The following is a 14365-nucleotide window of genomic DNA, read 5'->3' as shown; positions in this document are numbered from 1 at the left end:
GTCTGGTGTGCAGTAGTGTCTGTCCTTACTAAGTGCAAAAAAAATTTTCGTTGTAGTTTTTGGTATTCTTGAGGTGTAAAGTGTTTAGCTTTGTGAATCTTGATATTCGACAAATACTTTAAGTCACTTTTCCAGCAAAATATTCTCAGGTTGCAGCTTCTGTAATGTGAAAATGTGCATCTTTCCTCTGCTTTACATCATTGTAAATTTAATATATTTGGGTTTTTGACTCGTGGGTCAGACAAAATAAGCACTTTGGGTGATTCTTGTTGGATTTTTCTGTTTCCTGATCCTTTTTTTTTTTAGTATTTTGCCCCTTATCTAATAGTAGATATTAGAAATATTGGGAACACTGAGGGGATGACAAAAAAGTTCCTGAATGGAATCAAACCAGGGAAGTTGTGGTTACAGGGTAATCCATTTAAGGCCACTTGGCCATTAGGAAAACCCATTTAAAAAAAAAATAAATAAAAGCCCCATAAAAAATTATTTGATTGACTTGTTTATTTTTTGATTAACTGAAGAAAAATAATACTTCTTTGAAGCCCTGTTTAAGAGTATGTGAAGTTTTCTCAACAATCGGTCTTGTGTCCACCATCACGTTCCCCCTAGAGATATAAGCCCACTACCCCCACCCTGTGCATTGATTCATTCTAAACTGGGCCGTGCTGAGAAATATTTGACAGAGAAGAAGTGGGGATTATATACAGTATAATCTAATAAACGTTTGATTTAAGACCTAAAACCACAGCACTGAATAATGATATCTCACACATAAACATATGGACACAATGAGCGGCGAGGTCTGGTGCAGATAAAAGGGGGATTGATAGAGTGCGTTTGATGATGACAGCTGGGTCAAACTACAGATTAGGTCCGTTGTCTCTGTTTCTATCAACGTGTGTGTATTTTCTTGCTAGAGAGACATTAAAAATGCGTTCCTGGAACTTTGCGTGTGTGTCAGTGTGGGTGCAGGCGAAACACGGCTCTATCTGGAATGCCCCGCTTTCTTTTTAGGTTTAAATCACAGCACGATGACCCACAGACCCGGAGAAGCCTGCTGTTTTTTATTAGCACAGCCTGTTCCCGGTTAAACCCTCTTCCCCTACCTCTAAACCCGTGAATGGCTCTTGTCTGTCAGTCAGCTGCTGAACTCGTCGAAAAACACACCAAACGCGCCCCGGTCTCCATCGTGGCAGATATACGGCCGGGGTAAACTTTCGAGTGGCTCGGGATGGATTTCACTTTTTGCTTTTCATAAGACCTTCTGTAGAAAGCCCCCTGACGGTGAAATGGCCCTTTTTTTCTCCAATGACCTAACGACCTTATTACAGATATCAAACACGCAGGCAGATGTACAACAATGTCCCAGGAGAGTGTAAGTGGGCAACAAAAAGGCTGGATGATGCATACCAAACACTTGAGTCATCAGGGATGCAGCGGAGGAGTTTGCCGGGCGTTACAGCGTGTTGCAACACCCTCTCTGAAATTGTCACGCTCCTGTTCCTCCTCTCCACTGCCCTCGTCGCCATCTTCATCACGTATTCTCCCACTTACTCCCCGACAGCCTATGACATGCCGTAGTAATGTATTTATGCAGGTCATGTTCCCGCTCCCCTCCCCACCATCACACATTTCCTTTTTCTTCTTTACAATATACCCGGAGCTGCAAGGGGTGAAAAGGTGAAGAGAAAGTAAAGACGCCGAAAATTCCCGATCTTGGAAGTTTTGTCGAGTGGCTCTCGGCTTCTGACGCGCCGTTATTTGCGCAGCAGACATACACAGAAGACTCCAGAGTCCCTTTACTCACCGCTGCACCGCCGCACAAGAAGCATCGCATCTCAACTCCACGATTATTAGATCAGAGTCTGCAGCAACGACAGGGGAAATGAGAAAACACACAAACACTCTCTCTCAAACACACACACATGACAGACCACAGGGCAACAGAGGAAAGTTTTTCATCACACAACGGGGAGCACAGAGTCTGCTTTGAAACAAAGATATTTATGATTGTCTTCCATTTGGAGAAAGCGAGCCTGGCTGGGTTTTTATTAGCTGTGATTGTGCTTGTGTCTCTGCTTGTTCTGCTGCAGCTCGTTACCAGAAAACACACACTCATCTCTTCGATCTTCTCTCAGCACGTCCACAACGGGCCCCCCCCCGCCTCAACAAGACATGTTCTTACAGCACATAAAAATTACATCAGTGCCCTCATCTTTAAATAGTCTGTGACATTTATTGATGGGTTGAAGTGTGCGTTCCCCGCGCGGTGTCGGCTCGGCGCCTATTAAAGCAATTGAATCTTCCCTGCTTTTTCTCACTTTGAAGTGTTTTGAGAACCACCGTGCCGTCCAGGCTGGGGTTAATCATTAGTGATAGCAAAGCGCTCCCCATCAAAAGCACCGCTTTTATGGCAGCAGCATGGGGCGTCTGCTATGCAGCTCATACTTACTGTCATCTCTGGCGTGTGTGAGAGTGAGAGGAGTGAGATTTTTGATGCAGCGGACGAGTTGTGTGGTACTTGTGTGTAGTGTGTGTGCCCTTTACTCCCCAGGGGCTTTAAACATAACTCTGGTGATTAGGGAACATCTCTTGTGTGATGTAGGTTTGCAGCCATTAGCGCTCTGTGTCCTGTTGCTCTGGCTCATAACGTTGGTCTGGATGGGAAGATTTACAAAGGCTCTTGGCCTGTGTTCAATTTCCAATGCTTAGATATGATGCCCGCCCAAAGGCTTTTTCTCTCATGTGATGCACAGCGGCAGCTAGCAAGCAAAACAGCAGAGCAACAGAGCTCTATTCTTTACTGTGAGGCGGGCGTCATGTGAACTGGTGGATTGTTGTGGCTAGCCTCAAGGGATGCGAGCTTTTATGCTTTGATGATTGCCTGGCCAGCACGATTTAAAAGGATGAATCGTGTGGACTTGTGTTGTCATTCCCCCAGCACGTAATTTTCATCAAATAGCGTACCGTGACTGTGACATGGGCTCTGCGTGGATATGTTGTTGCACGTGTGCATGCGCATAACATAAGACTGGATGAAGTGGCGTTTGATGGACGGGCTCCGCTGTCAGGATGTTTGTTCTTGGCTTATGATAAAGGAACCAAATCTTTTGTTGTCGGTATAAGATGCTTATGATTTGAGCGTCTGCTAAGTGCTTAAAACAAAAACAAATGCAGTCTGCACATGAAAGGTCCAAATCTGCACAACACCAGTGGATATTTCATCTGGTTTTCATGACAATAAAGATCATTTCTGAAATATCAAATTATGATAGTTCATATGGGGTTGGCCAATATGAAGATTGTCAACCACCCAAGATTTCTCTCTACTATTTATGACAATAATATATCTGGTTCTATTAGACCATTGTGAGCAAGGTTCAAAATAAATGAGCAGGTGTTTGTTTTTTTTTTTTATGACAATATTGGATTTACAGTATTTCTCAAATTGAATTCCATTTATTAGCCCTAAAGAGACACTATAGATGATAGAGGAGGGTTTGCACTCAGTGGCAAGAAGTCACTTCATTCAAAGGCGAGAAGACAAAATGTTTTGGACCAGCTGTCCTTCATCGGTGTTGCGCGTAGGCAATGCATGTGCCACTTCGGTAGCACAAATACAGCTAAGCCCATGTAGGGTAAGTGCGCCTACCAAGGTCAGTAGTGATTTACTGTACAACTCAAACAAATTCAGAAACACACCCATCTCATCTGTATTTAGATCAACCGTTATGCAGCGGTAGTTTCTTAATTGAATTTGAGAGCAGAAAAATGACTACATCACAATGTATATCGATACCAGAAGAAGTTATTCATATCGCTCTTCTTAATGGGTCAAATAATGGCTCAAAGATAGTCCTGGCAGCTGAGTTGTGTATCTACTGTGTCTTTGTTTAAGGGGCCATTGTTGTTGATCATCCTCTTGGCTGTCTTTACTCTTCTGTAAGAAGTCCAGCACAGTTGCCAAAAGCAGATTTTTCACAAGTTACGTTTGCTAGAAGTGCATATGTAGTGTTTAGACGCATCACATGAAACTCTGAAACCGTCTATTTTTGTCCGGACATGAAATATTTCACTCGGCAAACAAACCCAGTGTTTCATTAATTATAGTTACCATTTTCACGGTGTAAAGATTGCGTGGGTGTTTTCTGTCCTCGATTGCTGTATGTAGTTGCTTATGTGAGTATTCCCAGTCTGAGTTACTGATTCCATAGCTGAAGCTTCATGGGCGCATGAGTAAATGTCGCTCTAGATGTGTGCAGTTGTGTGTGATCTCAGGGTAAGAAGATCGGGCCTCCCAGGCACATCCTCAGCCCAGTTTGCTCCCTACTGCGCTGAGGCCTCAGGTTTCCCGCATAGAAGGAAGAGAACAGAGGGGGTCCCTCTAAAGCTGTCAGCAGAGCTCAGCCAGCAGGAGCTGCAGCCTGCATCACAACAAGGGGGTTTTTATTTAGTGGAGGGAGGCAGAGATGGATCTCCGAAAGGGAGGAGGAACAGAGAGGGGAGCGGGGAGGTTTTTTGGGGGGGGCCAAGAGAGGAACGGAAGGAAAGCTGGGGAGAAGAAGGAAGAGTGGAAAATGGAGAGAAACCATGGCATTGGTTATGGATGTGTGAAGAGAAGGGATGAGAAAACACTTTGGTCCATCTTTCCGTTCAATCCCACACCATTTTCACATCGTGACCATACTTTTCTCAAATGTTTTTTCAAGAATACTTTTGTTAATTTGACAAACTAATTCAAAATCCTCAAATTCATCAGCGTTGAATTTTGTCTAAACTTAGAAAAGAATAAGTCACCGGGGGCTAAAAATCTGACCGAGCCGTCAGTGCCAACTCAGCCTTTCAACTCTGGGTGCTACACACACACTTCGGTCAGTACTCAAAAAAGCACCGAGGTTCGGTACCCAGACCTAAGAGGGACATGGTCACCAAAGCGAGGAACACATTTCTTTCATCTAACTTACTTCTGTGGTGAAAATAGAAATAATCATTCTTGAGTTTTCTGCGTTCCCCATAAACAGTCAAAAGAACCGAAATGAATGCTTTTGTTTTTACATTTGAACCATATTCCATCGATTTTCTTGAAGTTTTTCTACGTTCATGAACTCATTTGATCACCACATGAGGATTTTTTTTTTTTTTCTTTTTTTTTTAACCCCCTTCTACCTAGCGGTGTTCTCAAAAGCATTTTAGTGCATCTGCGGTGGATACACCAGCACAGAGGCCTTCATTTTAATTTGCTGGGATTGTGTGCAGAATAACATGACGGGTTGCCAATGAGATAAATCACACTTTTTTTTTTTTTTTTTTTCCTTGCGTTCTGAATTGAATTGGGCCCCTGTTGTTTGCAGCCCCCACTCTTCCTTCCCCACTTTAATAAGTGTAACTGCATTTGGGATTAAGAGACCCCTTGTTTCAACGACTTCAATGTAATTATCCCCCGCCCCCTTCCATACACACACTCACATACACCCAGCTTCAAAAGTTGTTTTCTTTATTTAATTAAACGCAATGATTTAACTGTGGTAGAGAAAGAAAAAAACTCATTAAACTGATTAGGAATGGCGCAATAGACTCTCCAAGCTCTTTTTAGACTCTGTGAGGATTGTAACAAAGTGTGAATCTGCATGTTTGGATCTTTTTATTTCAGTGCTCCTCATATCAGTGGTGATATCGACAGTCTGTCGCCCTTTTACGGCGGCGTTGAAATGACTTAGCGTTGCCGTGAATGAAGCTAGCAGCTGCTGGGCTGCTAGGCGGAGGTTCGCAGGAGAAACAACAGTTGGAACAAAACCTAATCGCTCCGCTCACTTGCTAATGCAAATCTGCCATTGTGACGAAGTATATTAATAGTTCAGCACAGGGACACAGGAGGCATGTTTCCTCAATGTAGTTGGTGTCGCGACGTTGAGACAAGGCATGGGGAGGGTTTGTGAGCTGCGAACTCTGGGCCTTTCATTCTGTTGCCGCTTTCATAAAGGCTCGAGATTACAGGTTTGGTGCCCCTCGAATGTAGGCTGGGATCTTGAAGAAGTTACGGGTTGTGCTGCCCAGTTTCTCTGGTGGTTTTTCACGTTTTGTGAATGTGAATATTCAAGTTAGAACAAAGGGCGTTTAAGTTGGCATTCAACAAACCTGACTCATGTCACAAAGAGGGTAAACTACGTTGACAACGGCACTTCACCTGTGACCGCAGCCATTGTCAGGTCCATCATAATTCTCTTCTCCAGGATGCCATGGATTATTCCCCAAACATTTTCAGCTGTATTGTCTGAGTTATGGCACAGGGTTGGCTCGCGGAATCATTTTAATAAATCTGAATCCAGTATCAAATCTGCTTTTGGAATCCAAACAGTTTAAGACACGTTTTTAGAATCCGTTTAGGTTCAGCTTTGAATGATTGTGAATAAATGAAGATAAAAAAAATACTGAACTTGAACTCAGTTCAGATCCGTATTTCATTGCCGGCAGAGCCAGAAACACTACAGTCTTGAGCTGTAACCTGATTAATGATCACAACTTGGAGCTCCAACTGAGAATGAGATCAGCATCAGAGGGTTTGATAAAATATGCATCTGACTCACCACTCTGTTGGTCACGTGAAACTGATTTATTATCATCTGAGCTTAGTAAATCAGGGAAATATATCAACCTTGAACCCAGAATTGACACAGTACAAAAATCACACTCTTATTCAACCAGTCGGGGACCCGACTGGCTAATCACTTGACCTTACTGGCCTAAAACTTTAAACTTGGACAGACAGAGATAATCTGAAAGAAAGAGAAGAGCCTTTTGAATCCAATTCCTCGCTCAGTCCTCATTCATTCCTCTTCGTTCTCATGTAAACAAGAATCTACTTACAGTATTTCTTCTGTCATCTTTTAATGACTGCTTGATCACAGGGGAGGCCGATGCAGTCTCTTTGATGGGTAATTGGGCTCTTAAATCACCTTGAATCGCACACGTGGAGGAAACACTCTAGATTAAAGGGATCTCAATTAGTCCTCATTACGCGATATTTTCAAGACGTCAAGCCACTACCTCCTCTCTCTCTCCACGTATCCTGTTGCAAAGCCTGTCCACTCCAGGAGTTTTGATGAGAGCCAGACGTCCGCGAGCGGTGGCCTTCGGCCCCGACAAGCCGCCGGTGTCCAAACTGCCAGCTTGTAGTTCTTGTGGGCGGACGGGGGAGGGGAGAAGAGGAGGACATGAGAGTAAAAGAGATGGAAGAGCGCTTGTGACTTGTTTTGTTTTTTTTTGTTACTCCAAACAGCTTCCAGAAACATTACGGGAGGAAGAGAGTGATAGTTTAGCAGAGGAGAAGGAAGCAGCAATGAAGTGTTGACAGCTTTCTTTCTTGGCGGTGAAGGCAGGAAAGTTTTCAAGTCTCTGTGGATGAGCCACGTTGTTTTTTTTTCTTAATATATTTTCCTCTCCTGTGTATTTTTATATATGGAATTTCCATTCTTTCAGTCACTGGTCAGTCTTTCTCAACTTTGCTATGAGATTAACAAGTGTTTCTCCTTTTTTTTTTTAAATTTTTTTCATGAATTACAAAATAGTTTCTCCTCTTCAGGCCTCTAAAAATAATTCAAATGAACAATCAGACAAGTTAAAACGGTTGAAATGCTCACAACGTATATGGAAAACCTGTGATGAGGAGTCATGATTCATTTTAAGGGGTCACAAGCCCAAAAAGTTACCAACCTCTTCTAGTCATACTAGAACATTGTTTTCCTGGTGTCTTAGTGGAATATGAAAGAGGACCAGTGTAGTGGACCAGCCAGACCCGTGCGAGACCTATTGATCCCCGCCGGCGTCTTTTTTTTTTTTTTTTTAATCACCCTCAGATAATAGATTGCCAGCTCATCCACTACTACCACTCCACCCCCACTTCCCTTAGGCCCGTTAGTACAAATAATGCATAATCAATATCCACCCGAGTCCCTGTGAATGTCCTTTTAACACTTGATTTATGTCACGGCAACACGGCAGCATACTCAGTCTCCTACTCACGCCGTTTACCAGCCAATCAATTTAACCAATCACGGTGAGGACCCCCTCTTCTCCGTCATCTGCAGTTAAAGAAGTTTTTGTTATGTTTCATTTTATTTTTAGTTAGGCAACATAGATCAGTGTAACCTCAGCAACAAGGCTGGGATGGGGTGAAAAATGGCACAGCGTTGGTTCCCGCGTCTGAGTCTTTATTGACGGCATATTTGGAATGTGTTATGTAGATTTGTATTGATTTTCAGTTTCGCTGCCCGCTGTTCATCGGCCACTGTTGTGCAGCTGTCTGTAAACGTGACCTAATGGCAGGAGATCACGGCATCAAGGAAAGATTTCTCTCCACTTTGTCAGGTCTGTCACTTTGATCGTGGGATGTTTGAGGTTTTACGCTCTTTATCCAGAACACATTTTAATGTGGAGGGGGGGGGGTGACAGTGAATGCTGTCACTAATGATTATCGTAATCATAGATTTTTTTTTTTTTTTTTTTTAATGGATTGGATAATTATTTAGTCTAATTCTAGAAAATGGTGAAAAAAGCCCATCCAATTTTTTAGGGCCCCCGATAACATTGTCAAATACCTTTTGTCCAATGAACAGTCAAAAACACAAGGTATTCAATGTACAATTATTCAAAACAGAGTAAAACACCAAAATCTTACTTTTGAGTGGCTTGAACCAGTTTTTTTTTTTTTTTTTTAATCAATTTAACTGATTTACACCGGGGTCCAAAAATCTGGGACCACTTTCCCTGTCACTCCAATGGGAAATTGGTCTCTCTCTCTCCTCTCTCTCCCTCTCTCTACACACATATATATACATATATATATGTATGTGTATATCTATATGTATATGTATACATACACACATATGTATATGTACGTGTGTCTATATGTGTATATATTTATATGTGTGTGTGTGTGTGTGTGTGTGTGTGTGTGTGTGTGTGTGTGTGTGTGTGTGTGTGTGTGTGTGTGTGTTTGTGTGTGTGTGTGTGTGTGTGTGTAATCTATAATATGCATGTGTGGATGAGAAAGTGTCTGGGCTAAACGATCTGTCCCGAGAGAGGCGCTCCGGTGGCAGCAAAGCCCACTCTCGGTACACCGAGGCTGTGGAGGGCTGCCCTGACCTTCCCCTCCCTGTAGATCTGATTTCCATAGCTGTATTCAGGAAGAAGTGATGACAACCCCACACACAGAAAACCATCTCTCCCCTCTCTCGCTGTCAATTTCTTTTCTTTCATCGCCGTTTGACTTCACAGTTGTGCCGTTTAAGGAAGGCAAGAGTTTCCAGGGTAACATTCTGTCCTCTGTAATCTCTTCAGCCGCAGGAGTAGATTGTTATCGTAGGGGAAATATATGCATGATTTTGAAAGTCAGTATGTAATTGTTTCAGAAAGTACTTTCTAAAGTGCAAGTGATTTGTTAAAGTGCTTAAATCTAAAAATTATTCAGAATTTCCCATTAAAGCATAAAATCTCATAAACATTATTGTCAGAGTCTCCCAAATGAAGAAAAGACTGAAAAGCCGAAAGCTAAAAGGCAGAAAATGAACTGACAAACTAACACCTGATGTGATTTCCATATTTTGAACCAGAATGTGTTACAGAGTTTTGGCATTTTTTTTCCTGCTGAGACGCATTTTCCTCTTGCTCACTTGCATGTCCAATTATAGGTCCCCTACTTACCGACCACATTGTATCATTAAGAAACAAGTAATCCTCAACAAGACGAAGCTTGTGCATTTTTAGCAGGTATTTCTGTACATTAACCATTTAATGCCATATGTGTTCCACTCAGATTTTGTGTGCTAATCCCTCCAAAAACAGTAGATCTGGCTGTGAATGTTCCATCACTAATACTAATCCAGAGACGTAAATTCTCTTATCCCTGTCATGTTGTCGGAGTTATTTTAGGGAGGTATTTGTGTCAGTCTTGCTTTTAAAAAATTTCATGTTGGAACTAACTAACCCTTGTGTCCTGTCAATTTTTTGTGGATTTTCACGCTCCCTGGAACTCGAAAAACCCAGTGATCGTACACTCACAGAAGAAGGTATGACAAGTGGTATCTATGTTCATAGCTAGTTTGTTCCTTGGTGCACTAACTACAAGCGGTTTTCTTTTCGCAAACCGGATCTGGATCATACAGTGTATTTACAAACAATTCCAAGTGGGTCATTTCTCTTGGCTGGAGGCACCGGAATGGCGGGGTCTAATACTGTGTCCGTAATTTATCTGCGATGCAGGTTAATCAAGGAAAAGTGCACTAAACTGAGTTACAGTATATTCACGATGCTTTGCAATAATTGAGACTCGTTGTTTAGTCCAGTGTGGCAAACTCCACCAGTCTGACCCCGAAAAGCTCAAGCCCCGGTTTTGCAAATACTGCTATGATCCAGTTTCAGCGAACCAATAATTCCTACACTTCATGGAAATGACAAATACTAAAGCGTATTTGATTGGATTTCCTTATGAAAGTCGGTGAAGTGCTGTCTAATAGTCTGCCTGTAGTACGTAGTACAGAAAAAAAACTGTTGAAAATTACACTTTGGATTTTCTGCAATCTTTTTTTTTTTCCTTTCTGGGGAAAGTAATGAGCGCACTCGCAGCAAGCTGGCCTTGAGCAAGGCAGTGAAACCCCAAGTGCTCCTGAGGAGGTGCTCACGCCACAGCAATAGAAGGTTTGCTTGTACCGAGCTCCTCGGGGCAGCCATGTGTGTATATGAGTCACTGTGCCTGTGTGTTTCAGGGTGTTGAAGAAGAGAATGTTTGCCGAGTAAAGCTCTCTCCTGGATGGGGACAGTTTATAACAACTTGTACTTTCAGCCATAGGTGGTGTGTTTTTCATAACTCGGAATTCGGCTGTAACTTGAACTATAGTGTCTCCCTTCTTGCAGCCACACAACACACACACAAAAACACATGCTAGAACCAGTCAGATAAAACCACACATTAAATACAAATATATAAAATATCTATGCTACAATCAAGCAAATTTTAAATGCATAATATTTATATTGTGTATTGCGTGGGCGAGTACTGTATACTCGGATGGATGGACGGATATAGATTGATATAACTTATCACATAGGATCAAACAAAATGCGAGAGGAGTACATGTAACATATCAATACGCTAAACCCAAGTACATAAAACCACAACAATGTAAATATGTCACCTATATTGTTTGTACTATAACCTGTCATGAATATCACAAAACAGTGTAAATATATAAGATATATGCTAAAACCTACCACGTACAAAAAAAACATATAGGAACAGTGTAAATATGTAAATCATATGTATGCTATGGCCATATATAGACTATAACATAACATCACATAAATACAATATAAATATATAAAATGTGTATTTTAAAAAGTGAATCCAAATGTACATAAATCAATACACCATATACTGTAAGCTATCACCAATCAAAAAGGAAACTAACAAGCATAATGTAAATTGTAAAGGAAGTGGACCGTATATGTTCTAACATACCAGATAAAAATACAAGCACTGTACATATACTTATAAAGCACACGCTACCATCTGACATCAGACTTTTTAGCTCATTTGTTTGGTTCTAGTTGCACCTCTATAGTGATGTTAGGGCTGCTAGATCGCTTACAATAGACAGATGGAGTTTCTGCCCTGTCTTGTGGAACAGCCGTACAACTCTCCCTGAGGTACGAAGGCAGGGGGGCAGCTGAACAAGTGGGACGAGCTGATGGGATAGATGAAGGATGGAGAGAGGGAAATGTGGAATACATCACATTTCACGTCTCATCTGTGGAACTCCGGCAGATATGAAAATGCAGGAGACTAATACATGACAGATAAAGTGTTCTAATCAGTTCGACATCCCCAGCCTCCACCGTACAATGTGAAATATATTGCCAGTGATTGAGGAGCTTGGTTCCGTGATGAGAGGCTAACATTAGACACCGTTAGACACCGTTATGCCACGACTCTTACGGTGCGATTAACAGCACCACAGGCAGGGAGGAACGAAATCTTGATCTCGAGATGGGCGGACCCCTTCGGGGCTCCTGACTTGTTTGTTGCCACTCGGATAACAGCACAGCAACAGTGAGGTCACCACACCACATGCAAGTGCGCGCGCGCGCAAACACACACACACACACACACACACACATCAGTCTATCACTTCAAACAGCCTGGACACACAACTGATGGCAAAGGGCTTCTTAAAGTGGCAATACTTAAGCCCAGCACCCCCCCCCCATACCCATAATGCCTTATTTATGGCCTCCTGGCTCGCTATAAAATCAGCCTGTGTCAGCAGCGGGCTGCAGGACCTCCAGGGATTAATTCACTTCATGCCAGAACGTAGCCTGTACCCTCGCCTCCCTTCTCCCTCAATCAATTCCTCAAGCGCCAGGGCGTTGGTCTCCTCCGCAGCAACATGGCAGACGCCACGTCCACTCTAAACTGGCTTATAAATGTTTTTAATGCTAAGGAGAAGATTTGTTTTTCAAATTTAGCTAGCTTGGTGCGGACGTGGTCAGTCTGCATCTCTGCCTCCCACCTCCCCGTAATCCATCCCTTCATCTCCCCCCTAACATCCTCCATCCACTCTGATCTCTTTGAAGTCTTTACTGAAGACCCCCACAGGACCCTTCCTCGACCTTTTGTGCTTTCATTCAGTCTTATCGCTTCTCTCCTCCATAATTTCTGCCTTAATCTACAAATATTTCCCTCCCGTCTTTCAGTCCTCCTTTCATTCATCCCTCGACTTTCCCTATCTCCCATAAGCTCCTCAGCTCATCCTCTTCTCCCTCTTAAATGAAAAATGATCAGAATTATATATTTAGAATCACAAGAACACCCTGTCTCTCTAAGCTCTTTCATTCTCACTCTGTTTCATTCCAGACGGGTTGTGTCCACTATCTCAATAATGCAACATAGACCTTTAATCCCCTTTCAGACTTTTGAAGGGGGAAGTGCATCTTGGATGATCCCAGTCACAATATTTTACATAGTGTAGTATGAAACAGATAAACAGGTGACAAATTAAAGGAAAAATCTGACTAAATGAGTGGAGAAAGGTAACAAATGCAGATGCTTCCATCAGGGCACAAGGGAACACTGAGTGGTTTCAGTATTAAAATGATGTGCCTCATTTGTTTATAGCCTTTCATGGGCAGCAGATCACAACCCTCTAGATATTGAGCGCTCGGAGTGATGATGGTGTCTCCGTCACCATCATCACCGCACAAAATGAGCAAATATCTTCTGGAAGAATGGCACTCAACTCTCCGGTAGAGTTCCAGGCACTTGGAGAATCTCTAACAAGGAGCACTGAAGCTGGTCTTGTGGCTTTTGGTGGCACAACACCTCAAAAACGTTTTCCTTTTAATTTGTCGTCCATTTTCACACGTGTACTGGACTAGAGGACTGCCCAATCGACACTGTACAATTCATATACCATGACAAACCTATATCAGCGTATTTCCATTTGTAAAAAAAATATCCCCACTGACAAAATCATATCTGAGCAAGAAAGTAAGTAAGTCGCTTTGGATAAAGCGTCTGCCAGATGAGTAAATGTAAATGTAAGGAAGCAAATCCAACCACAAATGGTCACTGAGAACAGACTTGAGACTGATTTCAGGAGCCAAATAGTACAAATTATAATCCATTTCAGCTCAACCTGCAGTAGAAGCGATCTGGAAATATCTGGAAATTAGAGACTAGTTCTAAGCAGAGGGATCACGTGACAAAAAATAACAGCCATCATCCTGGATTCAACATCCTGGATTCCAACAGAACCTGTTACATGCCATACACAATCTTTCTGTTTTTTCTTCGGTTTCCTGCCTTATCTTACCATAAAGTGTCAAAGCGTCATTTAAAGCGTATTTTACCGAGGCTGGTAGCCTAAGGATTCCTTACTTGCCAAAAACCCCTTAGATGTTCCAAGCTGTTTTTTCTGTTTGTTTTTCTGTCTCTGTCACACTTCTTATCTCATCTTCCTTTGACTCCCACCCCAAACTCACCTCCTTTGTTCCCTCCTCGGTCCACCTCCACCATCATCCTTCCTTCACACTTGGCCCGTGCCCCCCCCCCTCCTCATCCTTCCTTCCCTTACTGTCTTCCTTCTCCGCTCCTTTATCTGCCACCGTCAACCTCATCTCTTCCTCTTCATCCTTTTCTCACCGCAGCCTTCAAAAACAGCTCCCATCTGGGGATCTTGACAGCGTTTTCTAGACAGCAACCAGCCCCCTCAGAGGGATTTGAACCGTGGAGAACCGTGTGACGGGTGTCTGCCAGAGACCGTGTGACATCCTTTAAGTTTTCAATGGGTGCTTTTTTTTTATGGGCTGC

At 42.6% G+C, this 14365-nt stretch overlaps 1 protein-coding gene across 10 annotated transcripts in view; it reads left to right on the top strand.

Moving 5' to 3' along the window:
* The window catches only part of LOC120798511 (partitioning defective 3 homolog), a 233714-nt gene that overhangs the window by 190122 nt on the left and 29227 nt on the right, over nt 1–14365 (top strand). The window lies entirely within an intron of this gene.

This window comes from Xiphias gladius, chromosome 14, assembly GCF_016859285.1.
Source record: "Xiphias gladius isolate SHS-SW01 ecotype Sanya breed wild chromosome 14, ASM1685928v1, whole genome shotgun sequence".
NCBI lineage: Eukaryota > Metazoa > Chordata > Actinopteri > Istiophoriformes > Xiphiidae > Xiphias > Xiphias gladius.
Note: the sequence above shows the minus strand (reverse complement) of the source record. Positions and strands in the feature narration are given on the sequence as shown.